We start from the raw sequence: 15,000 nt of genomic DNA, 5'->3' as shown, positions 1-15,000 counted from the left end.
GAAGGCACTGAATTGTGTGGTATTGAAATACAGCATTCCAGTCTCCGAAGAATAACAAATGGGCTGACATGTTGATAATTTTCAAGTTCCCTCACTTCTTTTCACCACAAGTGTGCCCTCTGAGCATCTGAATGCTTTGTAATACTAAAATTAACTGAAGTTAAGCCCTGTTAAGCGGGGTTAGTGTTAGGATGGGAGACCAAAACAATAAACCCCTCATAAAAAACAGAAGCACCTGACCAAAAATACTCTTAACGCTAACAAATGCGAACTCAGCAAGGTACAGATTTTGTTAGCTTGCTTTATGCAAAACAAATATTGATGCAAAAGCAAATAACTATTGATACACAGTTTTTAGAAAGAGCAGAAGGAGGTTTCCGGGACGGTCGATCGAGAATAACATATTTATGACATGAAAACAACATTAATTTTGAACCGTGAATATAGAATATAAAAAGTTACGATCAGCGACAAACATTTTGGGAGATTTTTGCTACGTTCAAGTAAATTGCAAATTCGAAAGTGACATGGCCGGAATTCAGCGGGCGCCGTGATTTAAGTTACCACGGCATGTTTACTCGCCAAACAGTGAAGTATCTGTGTCAAATGATGGCAAGATACCGGGTTTTTGTAAGTTTCTTTTTCTGTCAAGTGTTCTAAAGTTTGACAATGAAATGAGCGACGGTAAAACAAAGATCACAATCGCCCAACTCTTGTTTATGCAAAGTCAAAATTTTCTCTCCAAGACGCGTACGACGTTATTTATCACCAGGTAATTCCATCATTTTGGAAATAGCAGCTACTTTATTATTCATCTGCGTCACACGTTTTCACTGATTTTGGGGCTCATTTTGTTGAAACTCAAGCACGCTTCCAACAGGCCTATGAACCCTTCCTGCTTACAGAGCAATACTCAAAAACTTCTCTCATATCACATTTCAACCCCCTAAGCTCGGAAATTCAATACACAACATGATATTATAATTCACAAAGGCAGAAAATACCACAGAATCCTTTTCCAGCGAAAAATTTATTGAAACAAACAACGTATTTGCTCTTAGAGGCGAAAACCTGTTCCTATTTCATTGCGCGCGTGAAGACAAGAAACTCAATCGTGTCAAATTACCATGTACTTCTGGTAAATACAGCTCACTTTGATTTCGTCTCGACGGGCGATAAATTGTTGTCGAAGTCCATTACTCGTCGCTTTTAAGATTCCAGGTGTTTGTTTTTCACCGCCTGCCTAGTTTATCCAATTGACTTTCCATTATTGAGCTCCATAAGGGTATATTTTGTTTAAGGATCCACTAAAACGCCATTCGCGTTACATGACTTTCGACGCCATTGCAGGCTAAGTTAATGATTCTACTGTGTCCACCAGAGAAATCTACGCAGTTCCACTACCCTCTCGATCCTTACGCGCAGAAGGCTTTATGCACAAAGACACCACTTACCAGGGGAGTGACAGGCAAGACTTTTACCGACACGGAAAAAAAAAAGAAAAAGAAAAAAAAAAGAAAACAAACTAACTAAACGCAGACCTTTACTGGGTTTGCCATAGGCAACCCAGTAAAAATAATAATCTACCCATTTTCCGACTGGGATTGCCATAGGCAACCCAGTAAAAATGTTGTCAATGAGTGTGGCAGAATTGTTATAAATTCTAGAGGGTTTATCAATTACAGGGAAGAACGAATAACATTGTAAAAACAACAGAAAATTATGGGAGTAATGGGAAATTTCAGATTTGAGGAGATCAATGTTAGCCGGACATATTCAAATTGATAGTTTGGTAAACAGGCATTAAAACCTAGCCCGGATGAATTTGTAATTTTTGTTTCAGTGATTCCGATTCCACTGAGTTCATAGTCAAGCTCATCTCATAGATGGACTTGAATTAAGTTATCAATGTTTCTCCGCAGGCGTCTTGCATTAGTAAGGAGTATAGAGTAGGGAGATTGATTTTCTGATTCCGTTAGAGACTTTCTAAACATGGAAAAACTATAGGGTGAAAAATATTTGCATCTTATTTGTTGCATACTTAAGTTTCTATCGGGGTTTAATTTTGGTTTGGTATTTAAGCAAAACAGATCTAAATCATAAATACTGTGAAGTTTATCTAAGTACTTTTTGGTCGGCAAGTCACAGTTGATCATGTTATTAAATTGTCCATGACATGCCATGAGCTCTAATAATATCGACATTCGCGTATGGAAGTTCGCTTAGGATAGACTTTTTGGTACAACAATTAACTGACACGCTTTTCGCTTGCATCCTTCCTTATTATCTAAACAAAACAACTAAGCAACACTTCAACAACATGAATACTTAGCTTTGACTATTGTTCTGTAAATAGTGAAAATCCGTGATATCTTTAATCTTGATGGCTCGAGACGTGGCATCTTTGCGAAGGTACACAAACGGCCCCTTGGACCAGCAATACTGATGGTGAAACTGCTCCTTGAACCTCTTAGCTTCAAATAAGAGCTTCTGCATTCTTGGCGTTAAATGTCAAAAATTCTAACAACAGAAAGTGAAGCATCTTCATATAAACCAACAGCAGACGGGTCAACTCTATTTGCATTTCTTCTTTGATTCTTAACCCTTTTGACAACCGCTTAATGAATCGACATATGATTGGCCTCGGCGGCCATTGCCGGCGGTGTTTCTTGTTGGGACTCGATGGGCTGTGTCGATGTCTTGGATTGATACAGGGGATTCTATTGCTTTAAATAAACGTTCGCATAGCGCACTCGTTATTGCCGAGGATTCGTCTTGACTCGTCTGTCAGTGAGGGACACCAACAATCTTAACATTGTACTGATAACTATACTCTTGAAATTCATTAATACTTCTGGAAACTCTATTAAGTTCAACAGCAAGCTCTTCAAGCTTAGCACTTAAGCGTTTAAGTTCTTTGCCAGCGGAGACCCTAAATCCCTCAAAACCATCGTATTCTTTACTCATAAATTCTAAGCTTTGCACTGTTTCATCTTTAATTGCTGCAGGTTTCTTTGATTGCTCCAGTAGCATCTCCGACATCTTAGCATGCAATCTAATACGCCATGAGAGACAGTTGATCCTTACAATTGCTGTTCTCTCTCTTAAGCCTTGTAATAGACGCAGGCATTCTTGTTTCTTTTTTCAGAAAACAAGTAAAGAAAACGATTGAGAATGAAAGAAACGAAAAATTAGCGAAACTTGACTAGGATTAGCGGAGCTTGTGATGTAACGTCCATCTTGACGAGCTCACCGCTGGCCATGCTCAAGCCTGATTGCTTACAGTGCAAACTGCAAGACTGCTTACAGTGCAGACTGTAAGACTGCTTACAGTGCAGACTGTAAGACTGCTTACAGTGCAGACTGTATGATTGCTTACAGTGCAGACTGTAAGCCTGATTGCTTACAGTGCAGACTGTGAGACTGCTTAGAGAGCGGACTGTGGACAGTAAAACAGTTAACAGTTTAGGCTGTAAACTTTTAGAGTGTTAACTGTAAGATTCAATTCCGTGTGGAATGTAACGCTTAGAGTGCCAACTGTAGGTCCTCTTACAGAGTAGCCTGTATTTGAAAGTACATAGAGCACTTTTTTACATTTCTCCTTAGCAATTTTACCAAAGGGACTTTGCCCACATACTGACAATGATCCCTTTCTTTAACATTGGAATGATCCAATAAACGGAATAATTGCTTTCAATTTCGTTTTTATAAATTACTTCATTGAAATTCGTGTCATGCATGATCACCGTATAACAATATTTCTGCAATGTTAACTCCGTTGTATGTATAGTGGTTAAGCAAAGTAAAACCCACAATACGATACTATAAATAATCGTACCAGTGTTCACGATCTCCGAGTTTTGCAGTAAGAGTTTGACAAACTGTATTGCCTTTCTTTGCCCTCTCTGTTGCTGGAGTTCTTTTAAAAGGAAGCTATACCACAGTTCCGTGGTCTATCAAAGTGCAGAAATTGTTTACCCTTAACTCAATTAATTCAATGGGTGTCGGTAAGGAAGTGACTGAGTTGTGCTAACAATATCGATTTCCAATGTACAAAGAGTGGAGGAAAGCAAAAAAATCTTATTTCTTTTTTTTTTTTTGCAACAATTGACAAACGGTTGTTGACAGTTTTATTCTATGAAGACTAGCCTGCGAGCAGGCTCATAGTGGTTCAAGGTAAATGAAGAGCATGCTCGAATGCGCAGGCTAAACAAAGGCGAAAAGGTGTTGTCAGATGCGGTTTCACAGTCAGTGGCCACGTTTTCCTGTTATCTAAGAGGTATAGGGTGCGAAAGCCCGTTCGAAAAAATGTACCGTACACACATACAGAGACCCACAAGTCAAACACAAAGAGCTTATCTTCCCAGCTGTTTACCTAAGTAATCTGGAATAGGTAAATCAATTCGACCTTTGATGCAACAAATAAATCACTAGAAGAATTCATTATTCATTTAATAAGAAAAATGTTCGAATTTTAGCAACAATTTGCAATTTAAATACGAAGACGTGCTATACAAGGGAAAGCTCCTCCTCCTATCACAGCTCACACGATGCAAAGAATGTCGCAGCCGCTCAGTAATCACGACATTGATATTGGATTAAAAACCTGCTTAAAAATTATGGCTTCATTTTTTTTTCCGACCAATGAGAAAGAACACTACTAAACAAATTTCTACTTTCGCGCTAAAACACGTTGCATGTTGGTACTACGAATTCTGATTACCGATCCCGCTGTTTGTGATATTTGTTGCTCGGAAAAATCGTTGATAAAACGTACTTTGAATTCGTCGACAATTAACGTGAGGGTATAGCAGTACAAAGCCCTTAACGCGGAAACACGTGATCTGTCAAAGTAAAAGAATGTTCCTCCCACGTCATGATTTAAAGACTCTTGGGACGAAATCGACAAGCGCTATTAATACCATAGTTCATTCGTTCAAAAACAAAGCACCCATTGAAAGTCCTGCAGCAAAGGAGATAGGTAGGTTTTCAGTAAGAGGTAGTATTATGGTGTATCGCACACTTTTTTTGTTAGTGATCATGAAAAAAATTCCAACTAATCAAAGGAAGTGAATGAATCGTCTCTCCTGGCTCCGCGTGCAAATTCAGTTTTAAAACATGACTCCATTTAATGAAAAACCTGAACCTTCGTACGGACTTCATTACTATAAGCGACTCTCAGAACGAGTCAGAATACAATAGCTGTTATTATTATCCAAATAAGTGGCGGAATATTCAGCAGATAAGCTTTTTTTTTTTCCTGTTATTTTACTTTTCTGTCTGCACTTTTTGTGGAACCAATTTTATTCTCACTGTTTTAAGTCTTTAAAAATCTATATTTGTGAAGGAGCAATAGTTGTTTTATTAGATTAGGATGACGTGGCCACTAACTGTGAAACTGCAGCTGACAACACAGGCCCTTCATGTACCTCGAATCACTGAAAGCCTGCTCGCAGGCTATATTCTTCGTTCAATAAAAGTGCCAATTATTATCGACAATTGTTGGAATATAAGAAACAGGATTTGTTTTCCTTTCTTCCACCCGTTTTATGCGGAAGTAGATGTTGTTCACACACCGTAGTGACCTCTTCACTGACACCCATTTAATTAATGGCTGGAATTTGTTACCGCAATGGCTTGAGATTCATGCCACAAAAGTAACTTTGAATCCTTAACATATTCAAGCAATGAAAAGGAAAACGAAAAGATACAATGGGTGTTGGCCGCCTTTAAAAATAACTCTTTAGCCCAAAAGGAAAAGGGTACCAAAGCAAAGCCCCGTTCTACTTAGAGAGACCCAAACGTCAAGCACATGCAAAGAGCCTATCTGCAACTAACCTGGAATAGGTAAATCAATTTGATCCTTGTTGCAAAAAATAAATCATGAGAAGAATTAATTGAATACGAAAATTGTTCAAATTTTAGTATTTACTTCAAAGATCATTTTAACACTTACAATTTCTTCAAGAAACATGATTTTAAGATATTTTGAATAGGAATGTTTAATAACCGTAATTTGTGACTTATCTGCTGCACTTCTGGTATTCTATTTGTGAATTTCCGTTACTTGAGTGAAAAATGTCTTATTTAGCAACCGAAGGAATGAAGTGTGTTGGAATATCTATTACCCTAGGCAAGTGTGTCATAGGTTAGGAAAGGACAAGTGAATGAATCAAAGGAATCATGTGGTCCGAGGAGCTATCCTTGAGGTACACGGCAGGAAGTACTTACAAAGCTAGAACTTTGGTACATTGTTCATAGCGACTATCTACAGGCGACTTTCAAGATCGCCTCCAATGTAAAGCAAGTCATTGGCATGGCAATACCTGTCTACGTATATCATAAAACTAAAGTCTTTTCAGTTCTGCAGCAACTTCGAGGCAGTTTCTAATCGGTTATCGGTTTCAGTATTCATAAATTATCCATTCAATCTCAACACCGCAAAATTATTTAGGAGCACAGAATTGTACTATGCACTTTCCTGTGACTCGAGATCTATTGTCCTGTGTCTTCATCGCTACACTTCAGCAACAAACATGGTGAACCCAACACAGTTCCTTTCATTATTTACTTCTGTATACTGATAAGTCAGAATCGATATCGATGTAAAATAACCAAAACGAATCCTAACTTGTCTTTTGACAACGTAATGCGACTGTTGGAGTTCTTGCTTAAAACGTTTACTTCACCTTCCAAGGCACTCCCATAAGTGCCATTCTAGCGAATTTAGTTATAGAGCACAGCGAAGAGAGGGCACTCGCTACCGCCCCTCACCCACCTAAATGGTGGTACCGGTACGTCGACGATAGCCACGCCTGCATCCATAAGCAATTCATAGAAGAGTTCCATGGCCACTTGAATTCGATTGACCCACGCGTCAAATTCACCTACGAGGTTGAGCAAGAAGGCGCTATCTCTTTTCTGGACACAAAAACCACTAGACGGACCGATCGTTCAATCGTTGTTACTGTATACCGTAAGCCCACAAATACAGACAAATACCTAGATTTCGACTCGCATCATCATGTTTAACATATGAATGAAGGGTAGTTTCTAAAAAAACTGTGATGCTGCGTCGGTGGGGAAGTAGTATACAAAAATTTGGTTTATCAACGGAGTTGATAATGTAAATTGACCACCGTACAGAGATTCTAAAAAGCTGACGTTTCGAGCGTTAGCCCTTCGTCAGAGCGAATCGATTCGCTCTGACGAAGGGCTAACGCTCGAAACGTCAGCTTTTTAGAATCTCTGTACGGTGGTCAATTTACATTATCAACTCCGTTGATAAACCAAATTCATGTTTAACACAAACGCGCCGTTGCTAGATCGAGCGACGTGTGACCGCAACGCTTGAAGCCAATGGCTATCCGGCACGCTTCATTGACAGTTGTAAATCTCGTAAAGCACGTGAAAGACAGGGGGACCAGGCAGTCACACGTAATTTGGTCGAACTTCCCTACGCTAAAGGCGCCTCGGAGAAAATTACAAGAGCGCTAAACCAAGACAACATCAAAGTGGCGTACAAAACCGTCCGCACCGTCGGCTCCTTTTTTAGAAGACCGAAAGATCAACAAAAGAAAGAGGACACAAGTTTACAAGATCAAATGCAACGTTGCATTGCAGTGGACATCGGCCAGACGTCACCCGCCTTAAAAACCAGAACTAAAGAACATTCTAAAGCCGCCGCGTGTTTTGACAAAAACTCTCAACTGGCCCAACATTCTCAATAAACTGGCCACAACTTTGATTTTGAAAAAGTGTCAATTCTTCCCATCTGTCCACAATGGAACCAGCGGTTGTTTTTGGAAGCGTGGTATTCTAATAAGGAAGAGATCTCAATCAACGAGCACGTTGAGTTGCCACGTGTGTACCTCAATCTCAAGAATGTTTAGAACGTTTTTGGCACACGCACTATGCATATTTGTCACCTACTTGCCTATTTTACCATCATTAGTCATATTTGCATACATTGTACGTAACTGATGAAGATCACCGAAGTGATCGAAACGTTTTACTTTTTAAAAACTTTTTAATCAGTGTCAAAGCTACAATTTCGTTTTATCATGCCTGATTACAGCCACGGTATTTTTAATTCTACCCTGACCCTATTTTTAATCGAGGTTTAATTTAGGCTCCAAGCAAGTTTCCTCAATTCATCTGAGTGCATATATAGGTAAAATAAGGATCCCCATTTGACCTGTAAAAACTGATTCAACCCCATGGGGGGGGGGGGGGGGGGGGGGGAGGGGATCCCATATAAAAAAAAGGAGGGATGGTCGTCGTCTCGCTTAGGGGTGTAAATTTCGGATTTTGGTCTCACTTGGGTGTTCTGTGCAAAAGGCAATCATACGTAGCCGTGAAGGTCTCCGTTAGGTCTCCGCTCTTAGCGGTTTCCTTATGTTCCACTCTTTCCTCTACTTTGATCTCTCTTCGTTCGAGTTTTTACATGTCTAGATGATTCTCTTCCCAATTCGATCCGCCATCATTCAATAAACATTTTAACCAAACAACCCACTAGCATCCCTTTAGGGTACTTACAGTTAGAGCTTCTTGCGTCCCCGCATAAAGGGCAAAAACATCAACGGCTTACCATTGATATAATGTGGTGAACAGCAGTACAGTCAAAACACTAATCTCCATTAAGGGCAATTTTTGCTGATGTCAATGCTATCGAATTCATTTCTTTCGTTAACACACGCACAAATTTAATTTGTTTTTAAAAGGCGTCTCTCTTTACTCATGTTACCTTCGAGAGTTAAAGAACTTGAAAAACTAAGATACCTCCTACGCTTAAACTGAAGTTCCCTTTACAAAGTTACCCAAGCGTTAAATTGTTTTTGCTGTCATATTAATATGCTCCGGTTATTTTTGCCGACGTATTTATCTGTATCTGTACCCTTTAGGGTAGAATATTCTGGCAGACGACGCAAGGGTAGAATATGCAAGGGTTCAAGTAATTTTCCCATGATCTTCATTTGCATCCACATTTTTTCTGATTGTTTTATCCTGGCGATTTTAATGCAAAAAACACGGAAAATCACTTTTAAAAGGACCAGTTAAACATAAAACTGGGCCTTTGAAGTTTTTCTTTGACTTTTCTATGTGGGTTCCTGTTAGAACTTTCCAATCAGTTATTTCCTTTTGTCTAATTCATTGAAAGTGGGAGAGCGTGAAAGGACTCCAAAATATCAGATAACCAGGTGAGCTTAAAACAGCGAATTGAATATTCGACATATGTTGATGTTAGCATTTTAAGAGCAGTTCTCTAAAAAGGCGCTTTTCACGAGATGTTCATAATGATGCAACAGTTTTGAACCACATCAAACGGCTTTGGGTCCTGCACATAGTTTATTTCGAAAGCTGAAATCGAGATACGCATTATTTCTCTGTTTTAGTTCTGTCAGATCGGTTTGAACTTTACGATAAGTCAAATTGAAAAAAAGGTGATAATAAAAACAAGGAAAATCGCAAGAATTTATAGAGTTGACAATTTTAAGAGTGTTTTTCCTCAAGGATTTAAGATTTGAATCCGTCCTGCTCAACTTAAGTAGTGTTGTTTGTCCATACAAGATAATTTTAATTTCCAAAAACTAAAAGGGTAAAGAAGTGATTAAAGTGAAAAGGCTAATTCGAATTCAGGTGAATCGAATTAACAATGTTTTTCAACTTAAGCAAAAGTCTGTATTTCAGAATGATTTGTTTTAGATCAGGAGTATATATCTTACAGGTAGGGTTATCAACTTTTGTTCTCAAAATTAATTATTATTAAATTGAGCCTCTTCAACAGCAGTAGCGTTTTGTTTTTGTTTTGTTTTGTTTGTTTGTTTTGTTTTGTTTGTTTTGTTTTTTTTATTTCAAAGCTGTGTATAGATGTATGTTACAGGTTGAATTAAAAAAAAAATTCAGGTTAATTTAATTTCAACCTGGGTTGATTTTTTCAACCTAGGTGAAATTTTTTCACCCTAGGTTATTATGAACTGTTTAAAAAAGGGTTTCCCCTTTTTTGGGAAGGTAATTTAAAAAATGAGGGCTGGATTTTTTAGGGGGGATAAAAAAAGAAAACGCCTTCCTTCACCATTTCTCCCTTTCATTCCCTTCTTTCTTACTGTCCTTACCTATTACCAACGGACTGTGCACTAACCTTCAGCTTCCACAACATTCCATGCCGCTCCAAGCTAAGGATTCGAACCCTCGCACCATTAGATTACTTTTTCTCTGAACTAACCGCTAAGCCACCGAATCAGAAACTGATATCCACTGGATATTTTTTCTACCAATGAGTTTAAGCTATTTCCAAGCCTTCACGGCAACCACCAATTCACACATGTGTAAATGACACAAAGTGAAGAAGTGAAAGGGTGGCTAAATTTCTCTAAAGAAGAATGAAACCGCTTTGAGTATCCAGTGCAACAAAAGCAAAAATTGTTTGCAAGAGGTGGGCTCTTGATTCTGAAGGACAAAGTCAAATATTGTGAAGTTTATTTATGTCGCTATGCAAAATACACCAGGAACAAGGCATCATTTCTAGTCATGATAACAAACCGATTTTCGCCGCAAACACAGCGTTCGCTCTGTTAAAAAAAAAAGATGGTGGCACGGGAAAATAGATCAACAAAAGGTAACCTTTGAAGTTCAACGAAAGAAAACAACTCGTCTCCGAACCACCCCTTGTAAAAAAAAAAAAAAAAACAGCCATTCACAGAACAATTGCCAAAATGCCGTATGAAGTGGTTTTCGGAATCTCTCGGAGAAAAGAAATAATAAGCCACAAATGACAAGTCACGGCTACATCAAATAGAGAGCAGGAGAATGGTCAATAAAATGGATGAGCCAGACATTGAAGGAGAGCGGTGTCTGACACATTCAAACTGCAGACCGCGGATTGCAGACTTACCCTAAATCACAGTTATTGAAAGCTAACCGCTCAAAAATGGGTCCTAAGTCTTAAATACTGTTCATCAGCACTATTTGGAATGGGTGCCTAGACTTAAATACTGCTTGTCAGCGCTATTTGTAGGCAGCCAGCAATCTGCTTTCTACAGTTATCATACACAAGAAAGGGAAAAAGACAACGAAGAAGTTCGAGCTTCAGGATTACGTGGAGCTGAAAATTAATAAAATGGAAAAGGAAAAAGTGGACTGTGCCAAAATAATCACAAAATTTGGATTTATCACTGCAAACAGACTCAGCAAAATTAAAAAAAAAACCCAAATACTTTATTTGATAATTCAAAAGAAGTAACACTTACAAGAGCTTACAAAATGGCTTCTGATCAATAGATTATGAAACCTTTTTTCCTGACTTTTCAAAGTTTTGTCTTTACTTGCTTTTGATTATTACGAAGTCAAAGTAAGCAAAATATAGAGCAAATAACTAAGCAAATTAAAAATCAACAACACATCATGTTTGTCTCAGTTCTTTTATTCCTTAGAAGATAATTTAACATTGTTGCCCGGCCCTGCCCTCCTAAGGAGATTCATGAATGAACAGTGTCTTTCTAAAAAGCTCTGAGAAAGAAAAGTAGAATCGCTTGTCATGCACAGTATGCCTAAGCCCAACCTTAATGCTAACCATTTAAAATCAGTGCCTAGACTTAACAACCATTGGGGTTTTATAAAATACTCATGAAAAAATTTAAGCTACACTAATTTCATCAACTCACATCTGATATATTACACATACTTGCTAATAATTGATAAGTTTATGTTGATATTTCCTACTTTAAATTTCAAACTAGTTTAAAATAAAATGACTTAGGCTGAAATTAAAATTAACCTGAATTTGAATTTAACTGCAAGATGTACAATCAGCATGACAATGACAGTTAAACTGTTTCAAGAGAGGTCGGACAATAAGCCTCTTAGAAGCTCAATGTCATGACCTCTTTACTTTCCTGTTTTGATCACGCGTACCAAATCGATTCCTGGTCGTGATTGGTTGCACTAGCAACCTATCGATCACTTCTCCCCTTGTCCTTGTAGCACTTACTCCTTGCGCAATATGGACTGGCGGAGCAGGTGATTTTCATTCCCCCATTTTATGTAAGCACATTTATGTGGTCAAGAAACCTTGCAAACGAGTGTAATAGGCTAGTTTTCTTTTGTGCAGGAACAAAAGAGCAAAACAAAGGAAACTGCTAATTATTTCCCGGAACCTCGACTCTGCTCTTTTATTTCTGCACTATTCGTAATATAACTAGTCTATTCATTTAATCTTTTATTGAATGAAAAGAACAAAGCGTCCGCATGGTGTGGTATATTGGGCTGCTTGATTAATATTTTAATGTTTCCCCGAGATCTCTTGCAAAATATCAGTGAATCCTTCAGCTGTGAGTATTCAAACTTATATTGCAACAATAGTAATAGCAAGAAGCGAAGAACTTTTAAATTAGCGCGAAAGAGTTGGAACTTTTAAAATTATTTGATTTCATTTGCTTTAACTTGTTAATTTCAATTTACAGTGTCCCCGATTAGTGCTCTACAGCACTAGAAGATTAGACACTTAAATAAAGTTCCTTTCTTTTCCTTTTCTTTTAATGTCAGTTCCTCATTTTTAAGACTCTCAATTACATTCCTCTCTGTAATTACATTCCATCTTTGAAATACGAACGTCAGCTACTAATTCACGAGCGACGTTTAGGAGTGGGACTAATTTGTTTGTTTGTTTGTTTGTTTGTATCAGGACACAACTTCGCCATTTTACAAGGACACAGGTGTATACAAAAAGATGTACATTCATCGCTGTGTCACCCCAGCAGTAGTATCACTTGTTGCGACGTTTTGTGGAATTAAAATCTGTGGACCAGCCCAAGCTCAAAGCACAGGTAGATTTTAATCAATGAATTAACAAATAAGAAGAGGCAATGCCGTCTAATTGAATAAAAAAATGATTACGCTCATACAAGAGATTGCAATCAGTAAAAGCTATAATCAGCTACGGTGACGTTCTCTTTAACATAATTTCAATTTGATTACAGGAAATATTGTTGCCACGGCATCTGCATCGTGGCCCCTAAAACCTTCCCCATCAATCCCCGTGCTACTTTCGAGTCCTCTACCCTTTGGTGGACTCCCCGATGAAGCCAGTGACACAGTGCCTTCAAGCGATCCTGAACTCTTGCCTCCACCGCTTCCAACTGAAGAGGCTATCAGATCCTTTTTCATGACTTCAATAGGATGGAACTGCACCCCGTCTATGGAGGGTATATAACTTTTCTTATGTTTCTTTCATATTGTTTTCTTTTATTCCTTTCTAGCTTACTTCTTTTTTCGAATAAATTAGAACCCGAAAAGAATAGTCTCTGGCGATTGCTACGAGGACGCACTGTTATAAAAGGAGTAGCTCCAGGCTCTGCTTTTTCAAGCACGATGGAATATTCAAGATGGCGATCGACAAACAGCAACACAGAGAGAAAAAAGCTAAACGATATTAAAGGCCCTCCCAGGGGTTTGGGGGAAGAAGAGAACATGGCTAATTTGAACTGGGGAACAGGGGAACGATGTCAAAATATATTAGAGAAGAAGGGATCAAAAAGCTGGGAACAAGTTTGAAAGGGAACAACCATCTCGTTCGCATCGTACAATGTGGGCGAGGTATTATAAAGATAAAACGGTATGAGTCTGATGAATGGTTTCAGATTAAAAATTGAGATTGAAAGATTTCACTTTGTAAGCTCGCGTTCGTCTAAACCTGAAATTTGGTGATTTCATGTTGTTGTTGTGAAGAGCACCGCAAACACATGTGCAAAAATGTTTGCCGCACAATTATGTTTCCTCCAATGATATTGTTGTTTTGGGGCGTTCTTGTTGACTACCGCGTATTCGATCTTTAAGCCCTATTTACAGGGAGAGAAATCTTAAAACATATTACGGACACGTTGCTTTTTAGGGCTTTTATTGCATAAATTATCACAGAGCTCTGCATCATGCGTGCACTGTTGATTGACAAACCATCTGCAGGGGCTTAAGGTACCACGCCATTTATAGCTCGTCTTCGAGAATAATAGGGACCATAAGCAAGAGAACGAGAACGTTGTCTAAAAATATTATTTCCCGTTATTGTAATAATTTCCTATTTATACCAATTGGCTCGGCATGGGAACTGTTCATCAACATTCCAGGAATAAAATATGTGAGAACAGAGTGGATATTGAGAACAATTTAAAATTTATGGTCAATTCACGTCGTTGCCAGAGCGAGAACGGTATAGAAGTGTACACAAATGTAAAACGCACGTGCAGGGAGTGCAGAGCTTTTGTTCTTGCTGTTTATCCTATTATTTAATTGCGTTCTCGTAGCCGGCGTCGTCTCCCTAACATCAAACCTCACCTACCACCCCAAACGCTGATGAACAACTTTATCATATTCAACGGGCACAATTATTATGGCGGCATGGCGTGTATTTTCCCGTTCTGCGAAAGCTTACTTTTTGTTATACCTTGTGAGCCTATTCATGAGAAATAATGTTTACATTTCGACTTCCAAGAATGTTCACTGTGAGCTCGCAACTTTGTCTCTGCCTTAAGATGCATTGTCGCCAAGAATTTCATGTTCTGTTTCCTGTCCTAAAAAATCAGTGAGTAAAACTGTCATGGCGTCAAATATTAAATTACCAGTGGCGATTCGCATTCTACAATGCTGCAATTATGCAACATTTTGGAGGGCAAACAAAAAGATATGGTATATCCTCTGAAAAATAGTGCCTCTCTATTTGTACTTCAATTGAAATCTTTATAATGATTCGACATTTTAAACAGTTTTTTTCTCACTGTTTATTCAGTTCTGAGTCTTACATAATTATTTGCATCTGCGTAGATCTGCAGGGAACAAACTGGACTGAACAAATCCGTAATTTTCATGAAGAACAAAACCGTAAATTTGAAGCAGATCATTTTTGGGAGGACTGGGAGAGCTACAGTTGCAGGAATAGGTGTGGCGTGGACGAGAGAAACGCTCTCAGACGAAAACGATTACGATGTTTCTGCGATAAATTTTGTGATG

At 38.4% G+C, this 15,000-nt stretch overlaps 1 protein-coding gene and 1 pseudogene across 1 annotated transcript in view; one reads left to right on the top strand and one right to left on the bottom strand.

Moving 5' to 3' along the window:
* Positions 1-15,000, top strand: part of LOC138051352 (uncharacterized) — a 543,513-nt gene that overhangs the window by 44,438 nt on the left and 484,075 nt on the right. The gene's annotated exons all lie outside the window — the stretch shown is intronic.
* Positions 2,257-3,229, bottom strand: LOC138051367 (uncharacterized; annotated as a pseudogene).

This window comes from Montipora capricornis, chromosome 6 (assembly GCF_036669925.1).
Source record: "Montipora capricornis isolate CH-2021 chromosome 6, ASM3666992v2, whole genome shotgun sequence".
NCBI classification, from domain to species: Eukaryota; Metazoa; Cnidaria; class Anthozoa; order Scleractinia; family Acroporidae; genus Montipora; species Montipora capricornis.
Note: the sequence above shows the minus strand (reverse complement) of the source record. Positions and strands in the feature narration are given on the sequence as shown.